The following is a 24,588-nucleotide window of genomic DNA, read 5'->3' on the forward strand; positions in this document are numbered from 1 at the left end:
AATCATTATTATCCTTAAAAATAAAATAACAACAGCATCTAATTATATTCCATCTTCCTATTCTTATGCCTGCTGCAGTTAAATATGGCTAGGTATTCTAAATGAGTTGCTACTGAGAACAACCTCCACCAAGCACAGCCATAGCTAGTTCATTTAGTATCCAGGACAGTCTCTCAGCTTCCATCACTCTCCATTCAATATTGAACCCCCCCCCTCAAAAAAAAAGAATAGAATTCAAGACCAAGAAAAGTTCTTCCAAGGATCTGTACTTTAGGAAGGAGCTTATACAAGTTCTATGCTACATGTAAGTTACTAAACACATTCATTTCATCATTTCAACAGCTGCTAAAAAGAATACCATTGCTACACTTGTGCCCAGTTAGCATCTTATCTAAGGAGCTGATCTCACCTCCTGACAGCTTGCACTCAGGGCCACACGCCCCCTCTACCCTGTTCTAACTATGGTACAGTCATATATGACTCCATGAGCCTTCATGGAATTCATGGGAATCCTCAATTCCATATGAATTTACTTCAAAGCCTTCTGATTTGTCATGCTAAAAGTGAAAGGGAGGAAGCAATGTGTTTCTAATAAAAGGATCCATTCGATGGCTAACTTCATAGTAAGTATATTAATACATCCTAATAATGGTAACGTCTTATATGCATGCATGAGTATATATTATTTTGTTTGTGCCTTTCAGCTTTAACCGGGGTTAGGGGTCGCCACAGCGGAGCTCCGGTCCACTAATGATTGGTAGTGGATTTTTATGTACCGGGTTACCAGCTCTGACGCACAACCTTCAACGAAGGCACACCCCATTTACGTATGCCTCCACACAGAAGACGCTCTAGCTGAGAATCGAACGGGACAATGTCTTTCTAGGAGGCGACAACGCTATCACAGCACCACCACCGCAGTACCGCATGAGTATATATTATGAATTTTTATATAGTCCCGATGACTGCATTTCTATAGATTAAAAACAATGACTAAAACAGTCCATTTGTTAATGTTTTAATTATGTAAATCTGTATGGTTAATACTGCATTTGAAATAAAGTGCAAAGGGTGTACTTTTGTTTACTGTATTGCCTAAATGGTTTAATATGTATGCTCTAACAAATTTAAAAAATGTCTCATCAATTAATAATTTCTAACAAATCTTATTAATCTAATCTTGATTTTTCCCAGTTAGGGGTCGCCACAGCTGAGCACTTGTCTGCTCATGATTGGCGGTGGAGCTTTTACAGTGTCAAGTTGCCAGCTCGGCACCCAACCTTCCACAGAAGGCACACACACACACACACATGCATAGGGCCAATTTAGTGTGTCCAATCCACCAACAGCATGTCTTTGGGAGGAAACTGGAGCACCTTGAGAAAACCCATGCAACCACATGGAGGGCATGCAGACTCTGCACAGAAAGCACCCCAGCCAAGGATCGAACTGAATAACTCTTGCTGTGAGGCAGCAATGCTAACCACTACACCACAGTGGCCACCCTAAATCTTGTTAATCTAATAATTTTAATAAATAACTTCACCTTGCAATAGCCTATCTCTCTTCTCTGTCAACACAGAAAAATTAAAAAATGGTATACATAACATAACTTCTGCCAGGAAAAAAAAAACTAACTTTACTTGGTGACCTCAAGTCTAAGACTGCTAAGCCTCATTTACAACAATCTCACAGATCTCTTAGCTGACCTTTACCTTAAAAAAACTAGTACAATAACCCCTCATCCTAATCTCATATCTAGAAGACACTCCATACTGGATCTAGTAATCATTGATCTGTCACTAATCTCTAATATCACTGTCCAGCCTTCATCCCTCAGTGACCACTTCTTAATTACCTTTTTCCTCCTTCACTATTGCCAACACATCTGAACAAGATTAATCACTTTTAGAGGCAAAACTCAATCCAGTATCAATAAATTCAAAGCAATCCTCTTCATCCTTGACTGGTCCAGATCTAAAAGGCTCCCTACTGAAATGTTGACACTCATAATGCCAAGAGCTGACACACTGAAAAAAAAGACTGAAAATGCCAGAAAAGACTGAGTGTCCAACATTGCTCTTCTTCTTTAAACTTGATTTTTGCTGGAGGGAAGTCAACCCAAAGGCCTCTCTATCATGGTAAGGTTTCATCATGTTAACATGATACAGTTTGTGGACTTGTCTGCTGCCTAGCAGTTCTACCATGTAGTTAACATCACTTGCCTTTCTTATCACCTTGTAGGGTCCCTCCCAAGCTGCTTGCAGCTTGTTGTGTCTGACAGGAATGAGAACCATTGCCTGCTGCCCTACAGCATACTCTCTAGCTCGAGCATTCCTGTCATACCAAACATTTTTCTGTTGTTGGGCTTCTGACAGGTTCTCCTGGGCCAAGCCCATGAGTTCCCTGAGCCTTGTCCCGAGGCTTAGGACATATGCCACAACAGACTCCTTGTGGGATTCATACTCCCCTTCCCACTCAACACCAATTAAATCTAGAGGCCTCCTTACCCTATGCCCATACAGCAACTCAATGGGTGAAAAACCTGTGGATTCCTGGGGACCTCTCTATAAGCAAACAACAGCTGGAGCAAATAGTTGTCCCACTCTGTCTGCAAATGCTGTAGCATGGACTTGATTGTAGAGTTTAACCTCTCAACAAGACCATTAGTCTGGGGGTGGTAGGGGATGGTCTTCAGGTGCTTCACCCCGCAGTACTTCCACAGACAAGCCAGCAGGTCTGACACGAAATTGGCACGTCTGTCAGTCAGTATTTCTTTTGGTAACCCTAACCTGCTGAAAATCTATAACAAAGCATTTGCCACCTTTTCTGCCTCAATGGAGGACAAAGCCACTCCCTCAGGGTATCTTGTAGCATAGTCTACTAACACTAGGATATATTTTTTCCTTGTGGAACATGGGGTACTCAGAGGCACCGCAATATCCATAGCTATCCTCTGAAATGACTCATTAATCATAGGCAAAGGCATCAAAGGACCTTTCACCTTGTCTCCTTCCTTGCCTACCTTTTGGCAGGGCTCACAGGTCCTGCAGTACCCTGTTACATCTCTAGAAATCCCAGGCCAACAGAAGTTCTGCACATTATATCTCTTTGTATGTTTTATGCCCATATGAACTACAAAGGAAATATCTTGGGCTATGGCTAGAAGTGTCAGATGGGAGGCTCTAGGCACTACAAACTGCTGTATCCTCTCACCTTCTAGCCCTACCTCAGGCGTCCACTCTCGTATAAAGATTCCCTCTTCCCTTTAGAATCTGGTGCCTCCCTAGCTACCTGCCTCAAGCCTTGTAATTTAGGGTCTGATAGCTGAGCCTCTCAGCTCTCTCTTTGTAACCCTTCCCAGCTCCTCTTCCACAAGAAGTCTGGTATCCTCTGACAGCAGTGCCTCACTGTCAGCCTGCGTACTACTACTCACCTCTACCTTTGCAGTCAGTCTGTTCAAGGGACCATTAGCACCCGCAAGCAGCTGTGGATCACCTCCAGTCTCACTGCTACAGGGTAGTTCCCTCCCTGAAGTAACCACCTCACCAGTTCTGGCTGCAAGTGTGGAGTCTGTCTGGGTCTCCCCCAGGCTACCAGACCCACATGCTTGTCTCCAAGTCTGACTGTGAGTAACTGCATGAGCACATGGTACTGCATTATCAAAATCATTTGCAGGGATATCCTCAAACACACCTACGTGCTGGCTTCCTTTTCTACCCTCCCAGTCAAGGTGTACCCTAGCCAAAGGTATTTGGAATGAGGTCCCTCCTAAAGCTCTGACTGGAGTAGACTGCCCAGGCAAGTAGTGCTCCTCTGTAACCATTGCAGGCTTCATAATGATTATGTCAGAGGCTGTCTCTCTTAGCAATGGCCTCTTTGCCAGTCACTACGATAGGATATAACCTCTGGTGGTAGTTTGGTACCCTGGGTGTCTCAAGACAACCTACGTTTGGCATTTTGTCCTTCCCACTTACAGGTTCTCCCACCTTTTGTTCCCCACCTTGCCTCCATGTACATCTATATGCTACATGGCCCCACTGGTTGCATTCAAAACATTTAACCCTAAGTCCTGGACATGTACCTGGACTAGTGGCTTCCCCTGCTACTAGCATATTCCATTGGGGTAGTCTGGGCTGCCCATCATGGGTTCCCTTAGACCCACAAGCAGTGCTGGGTGTCCCTTTCTTGTTCAGGGATGCCTTTCTTGCTAGGTATAGGTCTCCCTTCTTCCCCAACTCATCTGAAGTAGCACATTGTCTGTCAGCTAACCAGATCCTCATGTCCTCAGGCAAAGTACTAAGGGCTTGTTCCCTCACCAAAATGTCTGCCACCCTTCAAAAGTGATGACCTGACATCCACTCACCCACCTATGAAAATAAGTGCTCAGTTCAGCAACATATTCACACACAGTTTCATCTGCCTTGCATCTATGCTTACAAAACTTTTTCCTATAAGTTTCATGTGTTAGCTTAAAAAATTCTAACAGACAATTTTTTTACAGCATTATAGTTAAAACAGTCAACATCAGATAATTTGGAAAGTACATTTACAGCTTTACCATGGAGTAAGGATGTCATGAACCATACCCAGAGCCTTTGGTCAACATCATACTGTTTACATACCCTCTCAAACATATAAATGAAACTATCAGAATTATCCCCCTCTGTAAAGTGTGGAAGAAATTTACTGACCTTTATGCTTCTGCGGTCCAGTTACTCCCTTCCCCATTGCCTTCTTGACTCTGGTGAAGAGTCAGCATCTCCTTTTCATGCTGGCTCTGCCTTTCCTTCTCCACAGCTTCCATTTCCAAATGCCTGCCCTCCAACTCAAGTCTCTTTAGCGCCAGATGGATTTTTAGGTCCTCTGCAGAAAGGTTGAGCTGTCCACTCTCTGAGTGTTGTACATCTCCACGGTCAATCTGATCGTCCTCCTGATTGCTGTTTTCTGATGCAGCTGTGACCAAAGCTGCATTCATGTCTACCTTACTCAGGTTTCTGTGCACCAGTCCTTTAGCCTAGCAAATTTCAGCCAACTGACTGGTTGTAAGCTTGCCATACTCCTCTGCTCGCATGCTTGCCTGCTGTCCCTGACTAACTAAGCTAACAAAAGAAATAAAACAGTTGTGATCTGAACTCTGAATATGCAGTGCATGGCTGATTTAGAGTACAAAAGCACCTCCAGTGATCAATGTACACAAGCTGCAGGAATTCACTACCCACACCACTACAAGCCAATTAATATGTGATGTGGCTAATTCACCACTATCAAACAATTAATATCTGAGGTGGCTATCCCACCACAGCCAAACAATTAATATGTGATGCCCGTGCACTGGCCCAGTAATCAAGTAGCCTCAATCCTCACCACTAGCACCAGTGAGGGGTGTTTACATTGGTAAGAATAACACGTACACACACACAGAAAAGTACAATCTCCCTTAAGAGCACACAGAGATCACAGTCAGTCTGGGGCTGGTTTCTTCCTTTCTCTCCAGATCCTCAATAAGACTCCCCACTGGCACAGCTATAGGGTTCAGATCTCAGTGGAGTAGTGAAGCCAAAACCTCCAGTACCCTCTCTGTCCAACCAGCGCTTCGTGTCCCTGCCCAAGTAGCTAACACACACACACACTTTGAGATTTGGTATATATACAAACACACAGGTGCTCCTGGGGAAGGCTGGTACAGGTTCTCCAGAAATGTTCCCTCCTGCCAGGTTACAAGGTAGTAATCACTGCCACCAACTACTCTTATCAGCTACAAATAAGGCCCTTCCCGAAGGGTGACCAATTTCACTGTGTGATATTACTGTTATCCAAATAGTAAGTGTAACCCAGGGCTAAAGGTACTGGATTGGCTTAGACAGTATCACCGAATACATGCAATGTATTCTAAGAGCTTAAATTACCTTTACACAATACAGCCACAGCTGAAAGGTTTAAAATATTTAATAATAAATAAAAGCACAAGACAAATCGTATTACTTCAACACAATGACATTACAGAGTTCAGAGATCACAGAAAAATGCTTTAAAATAATATTGTAGAATAGTCTGACATAAATACAGAAAACAGCTAGACTAATATGGCTATTTCTATTTATCTCTATGAGAAATCACTGTTCCAAATAAATGTCTTACTTACAAAGCAAAGCAAGTGCTGGTGAGTGGATGATCGTCAGACAAAATCCAAAATGCTCTATCTTTCTCTCTGAGAAAGTCTTAAATTGATAACACAGTACTGCTGAGTCATTTCAGATTACATCATTATAACAGTTCTGATTTAGTTTCTCAGGCTAACAGAAACTCAAAATTTACATTTCTTTTTGTAATCTGCACCTGCAGGAAGCCACAACAGTAAAATACATTTTACATGTAAAATCTACTAATTAACTCTTGTCCTAAAACAATAGAAATAATTTCTTAGCATAGACATCCTGTCTCTGAGCTTGAGATCAGTGGTACAATGCTTGACATATCAGCTTTCTTCCAGCAGAGTGCACTGTGATTACATTTTTGAAGCTCAGTACAACATATAGCTTATTCATAACATATAGTTCTCTTTACATTTGTAAATCAAGCCTGTGGATTACATAAATATTTACAATGACAGAATTATTTACAAACTTCTATCTAGCTAGGCTGGCAGCCTTCACACCTGCTAAAGACAATCTTATCTCTGTGACTGTGCACTGCAGTATGATTCTGGAACATGCAGAAAAATGTTTGCTATATTTGCAGTGGGTCATGACTTGTTGACAAGCAAAGGTAACACAAATGCCATGCATTACACACTGCCTACAGTGAGCCCTGATGCAGGCAAGACAGGTGTGTCTGTTGCAGAATCCAGTGGATTCAGTGCCTGCAAAAGAAATGAAATGACTCACTGGTACTGTATACCTCCCACCACCAGCCTTTTATTACTACTGCAGATTCTTTCCCTACATCTGCAATCAATAGGAGAAGAAATTACAAAATGTGTATGGACACACAAGCCAATCGGTAAATCTATGGAGGGTTGTTGACAACAAGCCAGTATGCACAAGTATGACAAGTTCATTAAAACACAGTTTTGAGTCTTGTTTCCATGTATGATTTGCAGGTGACTTAGTCCACAATTTAAGCCAAAGACTGTATGCACATCTCTGTACTGTGTTGGTTGCCTCGCCACTACATATAAAGTTTTTGCATTAGTAATCTTAGCATGCCGATATGTAACACTTGAAAAAATCACAAAGTGTACTACACACTAGACAGAGGTAAACCTCTCAAACAGGACACAATTAAATTAGTGGAAAGGCTGTGAGTTCACTCATCAGTAAACAGAATACTTCCAACATTTATATATCAACAGTGAGTGGGAGCCACATAGTTCTTGGTTTAAATAGTGGACTATGTCACCTGCATATCATACAAGGAAACAAGATTCAAAACTGTATTTTAATGAACTGGTCAAATCACATCCGTCCACTTTCTCTGCCATGGCAGTACACCCTAACTCTGCATTGGTGGGTCAATGAGTTGGGGCTTTTCATAATGGTTAAGGTGTTTGCCTCACAAACACCAGGTTCAGGGGTATGATTCTCACCTTTAAAAGGGAAATTGGCTATGCTTAAAATGGCCCACAAGGAAAGGTACTCTAGTACCTACCTATGACTCCAGCAGGGATGTGAGGGAACCTGTTTTAGCATTATGGCCTGTCGCAGGCACTGAACAGCAAAAATATTAAATAATAGCACAGCAATGCTTGCACACTCTTTCCATGCCATTGCTGACACTTTAAGAACATCAAGTCATGCTATGTATTTTTGCACTGTGAAATGGTATCAGCACAACTGGTCAACTTACCTAGATGCCCAAAGATACGTGTCATTTGTTGATGACAGCAATGTTTGTGACCACAAGAGGGCTACCATATTTCATTGGACTGTGACTTGGTGAATGGCCATGGCTTCCAGGGGCACTAATGGTGGCAGGGCTCTAAGGTGGTGCCGTAAAGAAAGTTCAGTCTTTCTGCACTTGCTGTACAACAAACAATGGGGACATCTGATTGGAGATTCTTATACTAGTCATGAGTATATTATTTATTTATTTATTCACATTTGATTACCTGTAAAGTCTGACTGGATAGGTGCCCATTTTCAGTGGACATCTGGGGAGAAAAGCTCCAAAGTATCACAAAAACATTTTAAGGACAATCATTTTATAATCTTCAAAAATAATATAAAAAAAAATCCACAGTTTAAATAATTATACCAAATTAGACATAATGTAAAAACATAAGTTAAGAATAGATACAACTTACAAGGCAATGATTTAATATTTAGAGAAGTTTTTAGACACTTTATGGAGAAATAGAAAGGTGCTTGGTATGACATCTGGACAGAGGAAGGATGACAAGGAGACATGGTGGTGGAATGAGGAAGTACAGGAGAGTATACAGAGAAAGAGGTTGGCAAAGAAGAAGTGGGATTGTCAGAGAGATGAAGAAATTAGGAGTATAAAGAGATGAGGCGATGGCAAAGAGAGAGGTGGCGAAGGCTAAGGATAAGGCATATGAAGAGTTGTATGAAAGGTTAGACACTAAGGAGGGAGAAAAGGACCTGTTCTGATTGGCTAGACAGAGGGACCGAGCTAGGAAAGATGTGCAGCAGGTAAAGGTGATAAAGGATAATGAGGGAAATGTACTCACAAGCAAGGAGAGTGTGTTGAGCAGATGGAAAGAGTACTTTGAGGGGTTGATGAATGAAGAGAATGAGAGGGAGAGAAGGTTGGATGATGTGCGGTTAGTGAATCATGAAGTGCAGTGGATTAACAAGGAGGAAGTAAGGATAGCTATGAAGAGGATGAAAAATGGAAAGGCGGTCCAGATGACATACCTGTAGAAGCATGGATGTGTTTAAGTGAAATGGCAGTGGAGTTTTTAACCAGATTGTTTAATGAAATTTTGGAAAGTGACAGGATTCCTGAGGAATGGAGAAAAAGTGTTTTGGTACCGATTTTTAAGACTAACGGTGATATGCAGAGCTGTAGTAACTACAGAGGGATTAAACTGATCAGTCACAGCATAAAGTTATGTGAAAGAGTAGTGGAAGCTAGGTTAAGAAGGGACGTGATTATTAGTGATCAGCAGTATGGTTTCATGCTGGGAAAGAGCACTACAGATGCGATGTTTGCTCTGAGAGTGTTGATGGAGAAGTACAGAGAAGGTCAGAAGGAGTTGCATTGTGTTTTTGTAGACTTAGAGAAAGCATATGACAGGGTGCCTAGAGAGGAGTTGTGGCATTGTATGAGGAAGTCGGGAGTGTCAGAGAAGTATGTAAGAGTGGTACAGCATATGTACGAGGGTAGTGTAACAGAGGTGAGGTTTGCGGTGGGAGTGATGGATGTGTTTAAGGTGGAGGTGGGATTACATCAAGGATCAGCTCTAAGCCTTTTCTTATTTGCAATGGTGATGGACAGGTTGACAGACGAGATCAGACAGGAGTCCCTGTGGACTATGATGTTTACAGATGACATTGTGATCTGCAGTGAGAGTAGGGAACAGGTGGAGGAGACCCTGGAGAGATGGAGATATGCTCTAGAGAGAAGAGGAATGAATGCCAGCAGGACTAAGACAGAATATATGTGTGTGAAAGAGAGGGAGGATAGAGGAATCATGAGATGCAAGGAGTGGAGGTTGCGAAGGTGGATGAGTTTAAATACTTGGGATAAATAGTTCAGAGTAATGTTGATGTGGAAGAGAGGTGAAGAAGAGAGTAAAGGCAGGATGGAGTGGGTGGAGAAGAGTGTCAGGAGTGATTTGTGACAGACGAGTACCAGTAAGAGTGAAAGGGTAGGTCTACAAGAGGGTAGTGAGACCAGCTATGTTATATGGGTTGGAGACAGTGGCATTGACAAAAAGGCAGGAGTTAGAGCTGGATGTGGCAGAGTTAAAGATGCTAAGATTTGCACTGGGTGTGACGAGGGTGGACAGGATTAGGAATACGTATATTAGAGGGTCAGCCCAGGTTGGAAGGTTTGGAGACAAAGCCAGAGAGGCAAGATTACATTGGTTTGGACGTGCTGAGGAGGGATGTTGAGTATATTGGGAAAAAGATGCTAAGGATGAAGCTAACAGGTAACAGGAAAACAGGAAGGCCTAAGATAAGGTTTATGGATGTGGTGAGAGAGGACATGCAGGTGGTTGGTGTGACAGAGCAAGATGCAGAGGACAGGAAGAAATGGAAACAGATGATCCGCTGTGGTGACCCCTAACGGGAACAGCCAAAGAAGATGATGATGATGGAGAAATTAAAGGCAAGTTAGTATAATACAAACAGGAATTACAAAATGAAGTGGGAGAAAAACAGGGTTATGGCATATTTAGAAAGAGAGTCAGGGATGAAAAATAGATAGAAGTAAGGAAGTTAGTGAAGAAGGGAGAGTAAGGAGGTATAAGGCATGAATAGGTACTTGTTCAAATTTAGGGATATAGTTTATCCTGGGTTTGAGCAAGAACAGAGCCAATTTTGTCTAGGAAGTCTTTCAGGATGGTTTTAAAGGACAGGAATTAGGGTACTGACCTGTTGAATTTAGGTAAGGAGTTCCAGGCCTTACTAACATGATATGATTATAGACCACACCCAGCAGATTTGATAGATTTGAGGACAGACAGGAGATTTTGGTCACTGGATCATAATGACCAATTGGGAATATAGCTGTGTATGGCGGTATTTGATAGACAAGCAGCTGGATGCTGGATAATTTTATACGTGGTAAGATGCTGTGAATATGCTAGTTGATGCATAAAGTACAAGTATTACACAATCATGGCCGAGGTAGTGAATGCAGTCCTGGTACCATTTCACTGACCTGTGGATGTGCCATCTTGACCTTCTGAGCAAGCAGGAGGAAAAGGTAAGAAAGAGATCCCCTGAGAGGCATTGTAGGTATTATTTCTGTTACAGTTTCTTCACATTTAATTAATGTGTTGTTGTTCTTGTTTTTCAGCAGACAAATCATCAGAGAATGCACTCCTATACTTGGCAGAATAGAACGTCCCTCCAGGCAGAGGGATGTGTATGATTTTCTCTTGTGTTTTGATTATTTAGCTCCATCAGTACCCAGTGGTATAGTCATATGATTAGCACTGACATAGCTTTGCCGTAGTCTTTTGCACAGCAGAACATTCTTTTCACAACCATATGCACCAGCTACATTTTTGTGATTTAACACATTACTCTAATTTCCAATAATAAAAGTGATTCCATTTAGAATTTTTGTGGTTAGCAGAAGCAGATGTAACAAAGAGTGTCGTGTATCTATAAGCAGTTTAAAAACAAGGTTTAAATAAAGAATACAAAATAAAGGAAACTGGCCAAAGAAATTTAAGATGTGGTTTAATAGGTGACCTAGCCTAAACTATCAGATTCTATGAATTCATTTGTTTTTACCATCCTTTTGTGCCAGATTTTGGAATTTTACAGGACTTTTTGGGAAATGGAAAAAGTGAGCTTGAGTATGAATTCACATGAACAAAGCATTGCAAAATCAACAGCCCAAATTCACTTAACAAGTTAGTTGACACATTTTTGGTAAGATTATATTAATCTTTGTTAGTCACTAGAAGAAACGAGCAGTAAGTCATAATGTGTACAAACCCATCAAATAACTTCCAGACTAGCAGGACTGAGTCTCTGTCTGCAGTAGCAGCAAAAACAAATGTATCACATTATTATGCCCAGGATATTGACAGGCCTATTCTTTGAAATTAGCTGATTTCATCTTTCTGAGCATTGTTTAGGAACATTATGATTTACTGAGGCCAGACTATGTTGCAAGTGGCTGACATAATGCCTTTGGCATGGTCTTGTGATTACTTGCTCATAAATAGATATGTACATTGAATAATGTTATAGTTATGGTATCAGCATTTGAAAATGATTAGTAGATTTGTAAGGGCAACGTTTGGAGTATGGTATATACATTTTCTAAATGCGAGGTGCATCTGGGGCAGCAATAGGTTTGTGAGTACAAAACTAAATTTTCTGACTTGACTTCTGTTTTACCAAGCAATCTTTGAAGAAGAAGAATGCATTATAATTAGTATGCTACTAGGGTATTAGGATTGAGCACTGGTAAAATAAAAATGTCCTGAATATTTTTAGTACAAAAAGGTAGACAAGCATATCAAGCAAGGACTGGACATAGCGTGTAATGTGCTAGAAGCAACCGATATCCACATAAATGGTGCTAGACTATATCAACAGTGCAAGAAAATAAATTTGTTAAAAGTTTTTCACTAAAATATGTAAATATGGGCTGCTGGTAAAGAATTAAGGTGGATTATCTGTCTGGGGCTGATGCAGGAGGAGCAGATATGAAAGACCAGATTGCTTTTGTGCTGTTGACTAGTTGAAGGATATTTTTTTCTTGGCTGTAAATAGAGGACATCTAGACAAGTTATACAAGGCAGTGTGTAATATATGGCGGATATCCCTTATATGCAGTAAATTAGAACTGCACTACTTTTACTAATAAGGTACATGTCACAACATACAGCTTTGTTTTCAGACCACATTTTAATGCACTTTAGTCTTTTATGCCAGATCACTTTATTTGATAAAATATTGAGTTTCTGTTAGATACTGAAACCTCATCTTTGAGTTTAAGCACAAACTCCTGTCCAACTTAAAGCACAACCACTTTGCAGGCTAGATTCATTATGAGGATAAACCAGTCCTTACTTAACTGCATGTAACATTCAGGCTTTCATACTCACACTAGAAGGCTCATGTAACTGTATATCACACTTGCCAACCTTATTGTAAAGCATGGGTATCAGCAGGCATACATACTGTAGACAGTTGCGCACATTTTATAAAATGAAGGAGAAACCAAAATACTGAATTTGTTCTGCAAAGATAAACAGCAGTGGAATAGATGCCACGGCTATTCAGGGTTAATCAGTTCACACTTTAGGGCCATCAGCGAATCATTCTGTACAATATTATATTATACCATAGTATATTGTTGGCTATATCTTTTATTATGCTTTAACTGCTATTTTTGTTTTTTTATTCTTCTTTTAATCCTTTTTACAGTGTATTATTCATTGCCCTATTTATGTCATAATGCTATTTCTTTCTTTCTTTGTGATTGTTAATGGGGAGGGAGTAAAGCACTAATCACCATGGACCTTTTTCAGACTCAGCTTGGGAGTCTTGTGTGGTCAGCTGCTTAGAGTTACACAGTTAAGCAACAGAGAATGAGGGACTCAAACCCTGGACCACTGGAAACTTATTAACAGCTCCTTAATCCTCTGCACCAGCTTCCCAGACTATGTAAAACCAACTAACTAAATAAATATTACTTTATGTAATACTTACGTAATAAGTAACATATTTCTTATATGCATTACTTAATGCATTTTGAAAATAGTTTGCCAAACTTTAAGCCCTGGGCAAATGGTAGATGCCTTGAAGCTTTGTAAGCTGGCTGGTTATTATATCCTTTGCAGGATAGTGCCCATATATCTTGTGTTACTATAGCAGCAATCACTTGAACATTTACTGTTATGGTAAATTTACTTACACAAGTATACATTACACCTTGCTGAAAGAGATAAAAAACTTTTTTATTGGATTGCTGCTGGAACTGTTTTCTCTTTTTTCAATCTGCATCAGCCAGAAGATTCAAGCCCAGTTTTTGTTGATTTTGCAGCTGCTGCAGAAGAATGCTAACAGTGATTCCTGTGTTTTTTTCAAGTTTAAAGCTATATTCTTGTTGTTACAAGTTGTATTTTTATTTAACATTTCCAGAGCTCACTAAGTGTTCCCTAACCTGTTTGGTTAGATATTTCTTTTCTATTCATTCTTCATTACTGGTAAGTTCATTGTTGGTGGACTTCACTGTCTCCAATCAAAAGATATATGCAAATTATTTATTAGTCTCCATTTACTTGTTTATAATGATGATGATAATCATGCCATATGACAGTGTGATAGAGTACCTTTTACATGGGTAAAAGTAAGAAAAAAGTACAACAAGGTGGTATAGGAGTGAAATGGTAAAAGGCCTAACAAAAAATCTGAAGTAGGGACTTCATTTGTCTGCAACCTGTGGGTCTTGGATCAGATATTGGATCCGAGCCGGCAACTTGTTTCATAGCTAATGGATCCGAGCTCCTAGCTCCTCCCCTCACCCATAATCCCCTGCCAACCCTCCATGACCTCAGATCTAGTTTGCTGCGCTTGTGGATGGCTGGATTCTTTTGAGCTCTTAGCGAATTTGTCAGTTAAGTGTAATTTTATTCAACTTTCCTCTATCGTTAACTTTAAAAAGTGTGTAAGAGTTAGGTTCCCTGTATTTTATACTTTTTTATATAGTTTTTTCCCTCCCTTCGCTGGTCGTTAGTGAGTGTGTGTGTGTTTGTGTTTTGGGGCCTGTGTGTTTGTGTAGCACTTTTTTTCTTCAAGTATGGCTGAGGCCCCAAAAGCCATTTTTTCAAAATGTACCAAGTGTGGTCATAAGCTCTCCCCGGCTGATGGCCACACTCGATGCATTCGGTGCCTTGGGGTTGAACACCTCTCCTCAGGCTGTACCATTTGTGCAGCATTCAACCCCAGGGCACTGAAAGAGTGTAGGTCGAAGCTGGTCCTGGTGGGACTTTTGCCCCCGGACACGGCTCCGGCCTCCGCTGCTCCCGTGGCACTACAACAGGCTGTGGTCATTGCCACTCCTGCCCCCCTTCCTCTGGCCGGGACTCAAACTCCCGCTAAAGCGCCGGAGGACAGGGAGGCTAGGAGGGAGAAATGGAGGGAGAAGCACCACAAGCGGCGGGCCGAGGCCTCCGCTTTGGCCCCGCCAGCTAAGCGGGCTTCTCCCTCCACAGCTTCTAGGTCTCCTCCTCCTCAGCTCCGATCTCCTTGCTTCTCCCCAGGGCCCGAGGAGGAGGAGGCCCAATCTCCATCAAGGTCATCGAGGCGGCATTCCAGGCCTGCCTCGGTGGCCTCATTGAGATCAACTTTCAGTATGCCAGATGCAGACTTGGACCGGATGATGCGAAGGTTCATCCAGGCCCAGCTGCAGATGGGAGTGCTCTTGCCTCCTCCCCCTTCGGGGTGGAGCTCGACACCTTTTTTTGCTCCAATTGCTCCTTCTCCGACCCGCTACTCGGGTTCGAAGCATTCGGAGCCGGGCAGCGTTGGAGCCGGGGGTGGGTTGGCGCCGACAGTACTTGGTACTTCGGATCCGACCCTACCCTCAAGTCTGTCGGATCCGCCCTCTCAGAGCCGTGGGCTGAGCTTCGGATCCGAAGGCTTCAGTGTGCCTTCGGCTCTGTCCAGGTCGGAGCACACTGGTCCTTAGGATCTGATGGTCTTGGCGCCGGCTCCGATCCCTTCATCGGATCCGAGTGAGAGTTGGCTCTCGGAGCCCAGGGAGAGCGGTTCCCCCTCGGCCTTCGATGTAGTGGAGAGGACTCTGTCAAGAGCATCCAGACCCCCGGCCCTTGTCTCGGCTCCACCCTGCACTCCCTATCTGCTGGGCCAGGCTTCCATCACCCAGCCTCAGGGACAGCCTGCTTCAATGTCCCAGGTTGTTCCATTGGAACAGGATGTTGCTGGTGAGACCTCCTCGGACAGCCCCCCCGAGGAAGTGCTTCGCAAGCGCAAGTGCAAGAGGAGGCACGTGGACTCCCCTGAGTCCTTAACTGAGGACACGGACTTGGATGAAGGGGAAGGCTACCCAAGATCACTCCCTGAGGATGTCTCCTTTGGAAACATCATGGAAATGCTTAGGATCAGAGGTGGGTGGTCTGCCCCCAAGGCTTCCTCCGATGAGTCTGTGTTTCTGGAGGCATTTGAAGCAGGCCCGTCTACCTCTTGGGTGTCCCCTCTGGCTGACCCCCTGGTGGACCTTATTACCACCAGGGCGTGGAAGGACCCGGACACCATGGAGCCAGTCCCCAAACACCCGGACAGGATACTGAGCCCCCCGCAGACCGGTCACACTGGAGCAAGGGTCCCCCCGTAGATGCCATGTTGACGGCGGCAGCCACAAAGAGGGAACTAGCTCAGGAGAGCCCCTCAGTCCATCCACCGAGCAAGGAGTCCTGCTCGATGGATCACTTAGGGAAGCGAGTTTTTAGTTCAGCGACCTTTTCGGTAAGGTCTCTGAACTATATGGCACACATCATCAGGATGCAGCGGGATCTTATCAAAGAATATGCTGCCCCCCCCCCCCGAGTCCATGTCGGTGGAGGACAAACAGTTGTACTCCACCCGAATGGCCACTCTGAGATCTATTTCAAATACCTCTATGCGGCTATTGTCCCACGCCACCGAGGGAGCCGCTAGAGCTAGCGGAGCAGGCCTAGTCATGAGACATCAGGCCTGGCTCCATCATTGTGACTTTGCGGAGCCTTTTAATGCATCCTTTTGTGAACGCCCCTTTCGATGATTCTGCCCTGTTTGGCAAAACCTTTCGCGAAACACTAGTCCAGAGCGAGAAGGACGGGAAGACATTGTCTGCCATAGGAGTCCGCTTCTCTGCTCCCCAGCAGTCCTTTTCGAAGAACCAAAAGGGTCAGAAGAAGATGTGGTTCCGGAAAGCGCAACACTCCCAACCCGCTCCGGACAACCAGTCCTTCCATGGCAGAGGAGGACAGGGAGGACGCCGCCCCAGGGGCAGAGGGGCTCCGAGGAACTTTGGGTCCAGAAAACCTTTCTCTGACCGGCCCACGCAGCAGCCCTGAAGGGTTGCCTGGCTGCTCCACTCTGGAGGCAGTCGGGGGTCGCTTCTCGGAGCACCTAGTGGCATGGGAGTCTATCACGACAGACCGCTGGGTGCTTCGAATTATATCTAGAGGATACAAAATTCCATTACTTCATGTCCCCAAATTCAAGAACCTCCCCGATGTACCACCCGATCAGAAGGAGGCTGCAGCCGCAGAGATTCAGCAGCTGCTAGAAAAAAGAGCCATCCAGCCCATCCCCCAAGACCAGCTCGGATTAGGGTTCTACTCCAGGTTCTTTTTGGTGCCAAAAAAGACGGGGGACTCGAGAACAATTCTAGACCTGTCCCATTTGAACCTGTCGGTAACCAAGGAAAAATTCCGAATGGTCACTCTTCAATCTATTCTTCCCCTTCTAAGGGAGAACGATTGGATGTGCTCTATTGACCTCAAGGATGCGTACTACCACATTCTAATGGACAGACGATCCAGGAGGTTCCTCCGCTTCCGGCTGGGAGCCAGTCACTACCAGTTTAGGGTCCTTCCCTTTGGCCTCACCACAGCCCCCAGGGTGTTCACCAAGGTGTTAGCAGTGATAGCGGCCCACCTGAGACTCCAGGGAATGCAGGTCTTCCTGTACCTGGACGACTGGCTCCTGACCACCCCAACAAGGCATCTACTTTGCTCAGCCAGAGATTTCTTTCTCCGCCTAGCCCCTCAATTAGGCATCACCATCAATGCCGACAAATCTTTTCTGGCCCCGACACAAGTCATAGAATTTATAGGAGCCAGAATAGACACCAGAGATCTACGAGCCTTCCTGACGTCGGAATGACTACGGAATTTGCAACTTCATGTGCGGGCCATCCTCCAGTCAGAAGCACCACCAGCAGAATTGGTCCTGAGGGTGCTGGGCTCCATGGCAGCAGCGATAACGCTCCTTCCATGTGCCCGTCTGAACATGAGGGTACTGCAGTGGACCCTTCTAGTACAATGGTCTTTTCTGTCCTTTCCTCTCCATCACCCCATCGCTATCAGCAAGGCTTGCAGGAGGGCCCTATTATGATGACTTCATGCTCCGGATCTCCGTACCAGCCGACCCTTCTGCACCGCTCCCCCTCTCGCCATGGTGACCATGGACGCCTCCTGCTTCGGGTGGGGTGGGGGGCATTATTCAGGCAGGACCGTCCAAGGCACGTGGAACGATACAGAGACCTCCCTGCATATCAACGTTCTGTAGATGATAGTGGTGCTGTACGCATTGCAATAACTTCAGAATCTCCTCCCCGTAGGAACTATTGCAATTCAGTCAGAAAACATGTCTGTTGTCTGGTACATCAACAAACAGGGGAGAACCAGGTCTTACCCTCTATGCCGCGAAGCCATGAGAGTGTGGGAATGGGTGATTTCCACCAACCGCTTTCTGATTGCAACGCACATTCCGGGGCGGGCCAACATCTTAGCGGACAAACTCAGCTGCACCCTTCTTACCCCTTATGAGTGGTCTCTCAACCCACTAGTAGCGAAGCAGATATTCGCAATATGGGGGCAACCCTGCTGTGATCTTTTTGCCTCTCCCTCAAACACCAAATGCGACAATTTCTTCGCTCTGATTCCCCCTCCAGGGGAAACTCCAAGAGATGCTCTGGTGCATGCTTGGCTGCCCGGTCTACTTTATGCCTATCCTCCTCTACCCCTGATGCTGCAGCTCTTACAGAAAGCCTCGCCATTGGGGAGCATGATGATCCTCATTGCCCCATTCTGGCCTCGGCAAATTTGGTTCCCTTACCTGTGGTCTCACCTAGTGAATCCCCCCTGGATTCTGGATCCCAGTCCGGATCTAATCTCCCATCCATCGGGTTTGCCGACCCCAAATCTGGACAGTCTGAAGCTGACAGCTTGGTTGCTCCAGTTCCACTCCTAGTTAGGACTCCCGGTATCTCTTCACCAGTCAAAGCCATCCTCGTGGCAGCGCATAAACCTTCCACCAGGAAAGTGTACCGCAGTAAATGGAAACGTTTTTCCGTCTGGGCAGAGCATCATAATCTAGATCCCTTTACGGCTCCTCTTCCATCCATACTAGACTTCCTAAACAAACTTTTTCAGGAAGGCGCTAGTTGCTCAACTGTCAAAGTACAATTGGCTGCCATCTCCCATTACCATGTGGGACATGACACAGGGCCCTTGATGTCGGCCAAATTGTGTAAAACCTTTCTCAAGGGCACCTTTTTGCTTAGACCCCCTATAAAAGAAGCCGTACCCCCTTGGGATCTTTCACTAGTTCTTCAAGCCCTGACTGCCCCACCATTTGAACCTGCCACTTCAGTGGATCTCAAATACTTATCCTGGAAAACAGCATTCCTTGTAGCCATTACTTCAGCGAAAAGAGTTTCGGAGCTTCAAGCTCTTTCTGTGAAACCTCCTTACTTGATCTTTCATTCGGACAGAGTGTACCTCAGGACCAGTCCCTCCTTCCTTCCCAAAATAGCATCAGAAACCAATATAAATCAATCCATAAATCTACCGGTCTTCTTTCCTAAATATCAGAATAAAGGAGAGTATAAGCTGCATTCATTAGATGTTCATAGGCAGCTGCGTTTTTATACTCATAGAACCGCTGGTCACAGGCAATCCGACCAGCTGTTCATTTCCTTTGCCAAATTTAATTTGGGGAAAGCAATATCAAAAATCTCCCTGTCACGCTGGATTTCCCAATGTATTCTTTTAGCGTACCAAGCTTCTGGGAGACCCGCACCTGAAGGAGTTCGCGCACATTCCACTCGTTCCATCTCTACTTCTGCGGCCTTCAAATCTAGAGTTCTGTTGGATGATATTTGTTCGGCAGCCACTTGGGCCTCATCTCATACCTTTATTAACCACTACAAACTGGACGTAATTTCTAGAAGGAGAGCATCCTTTGGCTCTGCGGTGCTCCGCAATATCCTTCCATGATGGCCACCCAAGATTCAGGTAGCTGGGGACTCTGTCCCACAGGTTGCTGACAAATGAAGTCCCTACTTCAGATTAAGAAGTTATGTACTCACCATAACATTCCATCTGAGTAGGTGGCTTCATTTGTCTGCAACCATCCCCCCCTCCTTCCCCCTGGCCTTCAGTGGATCTATGTGAATTTTTTTTTATTGGAATACCCTTTTTGGGTATCTATAGAGAGGCAAACTTGATCTGAGGTCATGGAGGGTTGGCAGGGGATTATGGGTGAGGGGAGGAGCTAGGAGCTCGGATCCATTAGCTATGAAACAAGTTGCCAGCTTGGATGCGATATCGGATCCAAGACCCACAGGTTGCAGACAAATGAAGCCACCTACTCAGATGGAACGTTATGGTGAGTACATAACTTCTTATTCTTAACTAATGCAGGAAGGACAAGAGTAAGGTGAGACTTACATTTGCTTTTTGTATAACGTTATTTCTCATTTTTATCTTCTCATTACCAAAATATATTGTCCAAAAAAGAATTAGTAATGTCACTTATAAAGCTTTACATGATTTCAGTGATTGATACCCAAACAGATGGGTATATTATAAATTTGACATAAGTGAAAAAAAAATTAAATGAAGATAAAAAAATCTTAAAATTAACGTTAACACAAGTTTGTAAAACTAAAACCCATAACTTGGTAGCAATATTATTTACTTCTTTTTACTCTACAAATATATTTATGCCTTTAAGAACTTAGGAGACAGTAGTTTACATGAATAAAGAACAAATTAATCCATCAATAGATGTACCCAAGTAGTCCCTTTTCTGAAATCTCAAATCTTTCCAAGTCATAGAACAAAAACATTGAGTGAGAAGGTCGCTGAAAAAACAATAAGTAAAAACAAAATGAAAACTCCAGCCAAAGCTAAAACTTCCACTAAGTGACTTCCCAAGCCTCTTGTATCAGCGACACATGGGATATATGCAAATGAACCTTACGAACATCAGATGTTTCAGCTAATTGACAATTCTGAATGCCCATGACTAGTTTCGGCATTTTACTGGACAGTTTCAGGCCAATAAAGCCAAACCCCACTAGCTGTGTATATGCATATTTCAGCCTTGTTATGACCTCGTTAGCACAGCACAAGCAGAGTGTTTGACCAAGCATTAGAAACACAGGGCTGTTATACCCAGCTGATGCCCATTAGTATTAGGATCACTGCAAAAATATCCCAAACAACAAACTAAAACAATGACTGAGTCAGGTGTTTCAGCTAAACTGGCGATTCTGAATGCCCATGACTAGTTTGCCAAACCCCACTAGCTGTAGATATGCATATTTCTACCTTGTTATGACCTCATCAGCACAGAACAAGCAGAGTGTTTAACCAAGCATTAGAAACACAGGGCTGTTATACCCAGCTGATGCCCATTATCATTAGGGTCATTGCAAAAATATCCCAAACAACAAACTAAAACAACAGAGGCACATGGAATATATGGAAATGATCCTTATGAACATCAGGTGTTTCAGCTAACTGGTGATTCGGAATGCCCATCAGCTGGGTATAACAGTCCTGTGTTTCTAATGCTTGGTCAAACACTCTGCTTGTGCTGTGCTGATGAAGTTATAACAAGGCCGAAATATGCATATCCACAGGTAGTGGGGTTTGGCTTTATTGACCTGAAACTGTCCAGTAAAATGATAAAACTAGTTATGGGCATTAAGAATTGCCAATTAGATGAAACACCTGATGTTCATAAGGATCATTTGCATATACCCCATGTGCCTCTGATACAAGAGGTTTCAGAGGTCACTCAGTGGAAGTTCAAGCTTTTGCTGGATTTTTCAGTTTGTTTTTACTGATTTTTTTTCAGCGACCTTCTCACTCATTATTTTAATTTGTTGTTGGGATATTTTTGCAGTGACCCTAATGATAATGGGCATCAGCTGGATATAATAACCCTGTGTTTCTAATGCTTGGTCAAATACTCTGCTTGTGCTGTACTGACAAGGTCATAACAAGGCCAAAATATGCATATCCACAGCTAGTGGGCTTTGGCTTTATTGGTCTGAAACTGTCCTGTAAAAGGATGAAACTAGTCATAGGCATTCAGAATCGACAATTAGCTGAAACACCTGATGTTCATAAGGATCATTTGCATATATTCCACGTGCCTCTGACACAAGAGGTTTAAGAGTCATAGAACAAGAACACTAGAAATCAAAAGCAATTACAGTTGAGAAAAAATAAAAATGACATGGTGTAACAAAGGAACCCAGTATGTATTTAGTGCTTACGTAAAAGAAAAATGTCAAAAACATAGGTTGTAATTCTGTCTACTTAAGTCATATACATGGGTCAGGTTATAAGAGAAAGTTGAGGGGAGGTTAATCTGTTGACATGCCTATAGCCTCACTACAAGGGCTCCATTTATTAAGAAACAAGTATCCCATGTTTTTCTGTATGGCTATCCAATGTTCACCTTCATAGATATCCTGAAGAATTTGTTTGCATCCCCCCATGTAGTGGTATTAGGTTCCACCATCTCCATTTTTGGCTTTCTTAACTGCTAGTATCATTAGTTGTAGGAGAGGGACTGGAATCTGCAAGTCAGAAGCCATGCCATATAAAACAAGCTCCTTTCTAGCCTGTATTTTAATGCACTTTGCTGAATCAGCTTTATCTCAGAAATCAATCCAAAATTGAGTCAAGGAGGGGCAGCTCCATATAATATGCCTGAAAGTGATAACCCCTGTATTGGTATAATATCTCTAGCAGGAAAGCTCTACTCTAGTATCCAGGTAGACAGAAGATCTAGGGTAAGGAATATAGCTTCTGTGCACATTTCCAGGCATATATTTGCTGCATGTGGGAGGAGGTCACATTTGAGAATGATCTTAAATGTTGCCGTAGTCATGGACTGCAAATGCTTCTGTCTGTGTCTGTTTTGTATAGATGATGGAAGTATAAGGGCATCTTTTAAACAAATGTGTTCAGCAGAATAGACAAGGTAGAAGTGCTTCTTCTTATATTACTGATGTATTTAAAAGCAAGTTCTAACATCTGAATAAAAGGTTAAAAAGAGTTTAAACTATCCTCTGTTATAACTATATCTGATTTCAGCATGGAGAAAAGTTGAAAGTAATAAATACTGTGTGTTGGGGGCTGTGGTAGGTCATATTCAAACTGTAGCTCAGTGAATCTTTCAAAATTATCATTCAAATAGAGATGGAATGTAAAGGTTAGTCCTTTTTCCCACTGGGTTATCCATGGAAGCCACTTCCTTGCTGAATTAAAAGCTGGGTGAGCATATATAGGGAAGAGCTTAAGCCCCAACAAGATAGGAGGGTCAAGTTTAGTCAAAACTAAGCAGAAGACTAGATAGAATGTGTTTAGATATTGTGAAGTGCACATAGATGGAAGTTGGAAGTGGTAGGCAATTCCTATGGCTATCAGCAATACATAGTTGGTATATTTACTATTTTATTTTATGATTCACAGTTGAGAGATGGAGATGACAGTGTGTTGCATCTAGCATCAGGGCTGACCAAGGAAAATAATTCCTCTCATGGTATAAGTCTCCTAAGAGTCAGACTAGAATGTTGTATATCTTCATCTGAGTCATAAGGATAATGCACCCTCCTCTGATCCTCTTACAGAATAGGGGGACCATAAAAATGTTAAAGTCACCATGCCCCAGCTTTTCAATGTTTTGAAGGGGTTATATATGTGAACCCAAAGAACACATAAAAGTTTGGGTATAAGACTATTTTGACTAGAAGTATTTTGAGTTAAGTGCTAGATTCCACCTCTCCCATTCTGAGGTATATCTGTTAAATGTGTCTTCAGTGAATTGAATATTTAATGTTTTCATCTCCCTGGGAGTTATAGCCAAAGGGTCATCTGAGGAAGGAATAAAATGATATGTAATTAGAGTGGACTTGGAGTGATTGATTTTATAACCAGTGAAAAGCTACAGAGTCATACAGATTTTCCATGCAATACAGAGAGTATTATGAGGTTCTTTCAGGTTAACAACTAAGTAGTCGGTGAACAATGCTGCCCCCTCTACTGTCTACAGCCCCATGGATATCTATCTATATATATATATATATATATATATATATATATATATATATATATATATATACATATATATATATATAGTTGAAGTTGAAAAAGGGTGATTTCAGGGAAGAATTTATACAGGCACTGGGTGGAAGTGAAGAGTTACCAAATAGCTGGTAACTACAGCAGAGCTGGTAAGGGAGACCGCTAGAAAGGTGCTTGGTGTGACATCTAGGCAAAGGAAGTAGGACAAGGAGCCCTGATGCTGGAACAAGGAAGTACAGGAGAGTATACAGAGAAAGAGGTTGGTGAAGAAAAAGTGGGATTGTCAGAGAGATGGAAAAAGTAGACAGGAATATAAGGCGATGAGGCATATGGCAAAGAGAGAGGTGATGAAGGCTAAGGATAAGGTGTATGGAGAATTGTATGAAAGGTTGGACACTAAGAAGGGAGGAAAGGACCTGTACCAATTGGCTAGACAGAGATACCAAGCTGGGAAAGATGTGCAGCAGGTAAGGGTGATAAAGGATAATGAGGGAAACATACTCACAAGCGAGGAGAGTGTGTTGAGCAGATGGAAAGAGTACTTTGAGGGGCTCATAAATGAAGACAATGAGAGAGAAAGAAGGTTGGATAATGTAGGGATAGTGAATCAGGAAGTGCAATGGATTAGCAAGGGGAAGTAAGAACAGCTATGAAGAGGATGAAGAATGGAAAGGCTGTTGGTCCAGATGAAATACCTGTGGAAGCATGGAGATGTTTAGGAGAGATGGCAGTGGAGTTTTTAACCAAATTGTTTAATGAAATCTTAGAAAGTGAGAGGATGTCTGAGGAGTGCAGAAGAAGTGTTTTGG

Source organism: Protopterus annectens, chromosome 2.part1, assembly GCF_019279795.1.
Source record: "Protopterus annectens isolate FY-2018-M chromosome 2.part1, PAN1.0, whole genome shotgun sequence".
Classification (NCBI taxonomy): Eukaryota; Metazoa; Chordata; order Ceratodontiformes; family Protopteridae; genus Protopterus; species Protopterus annectens.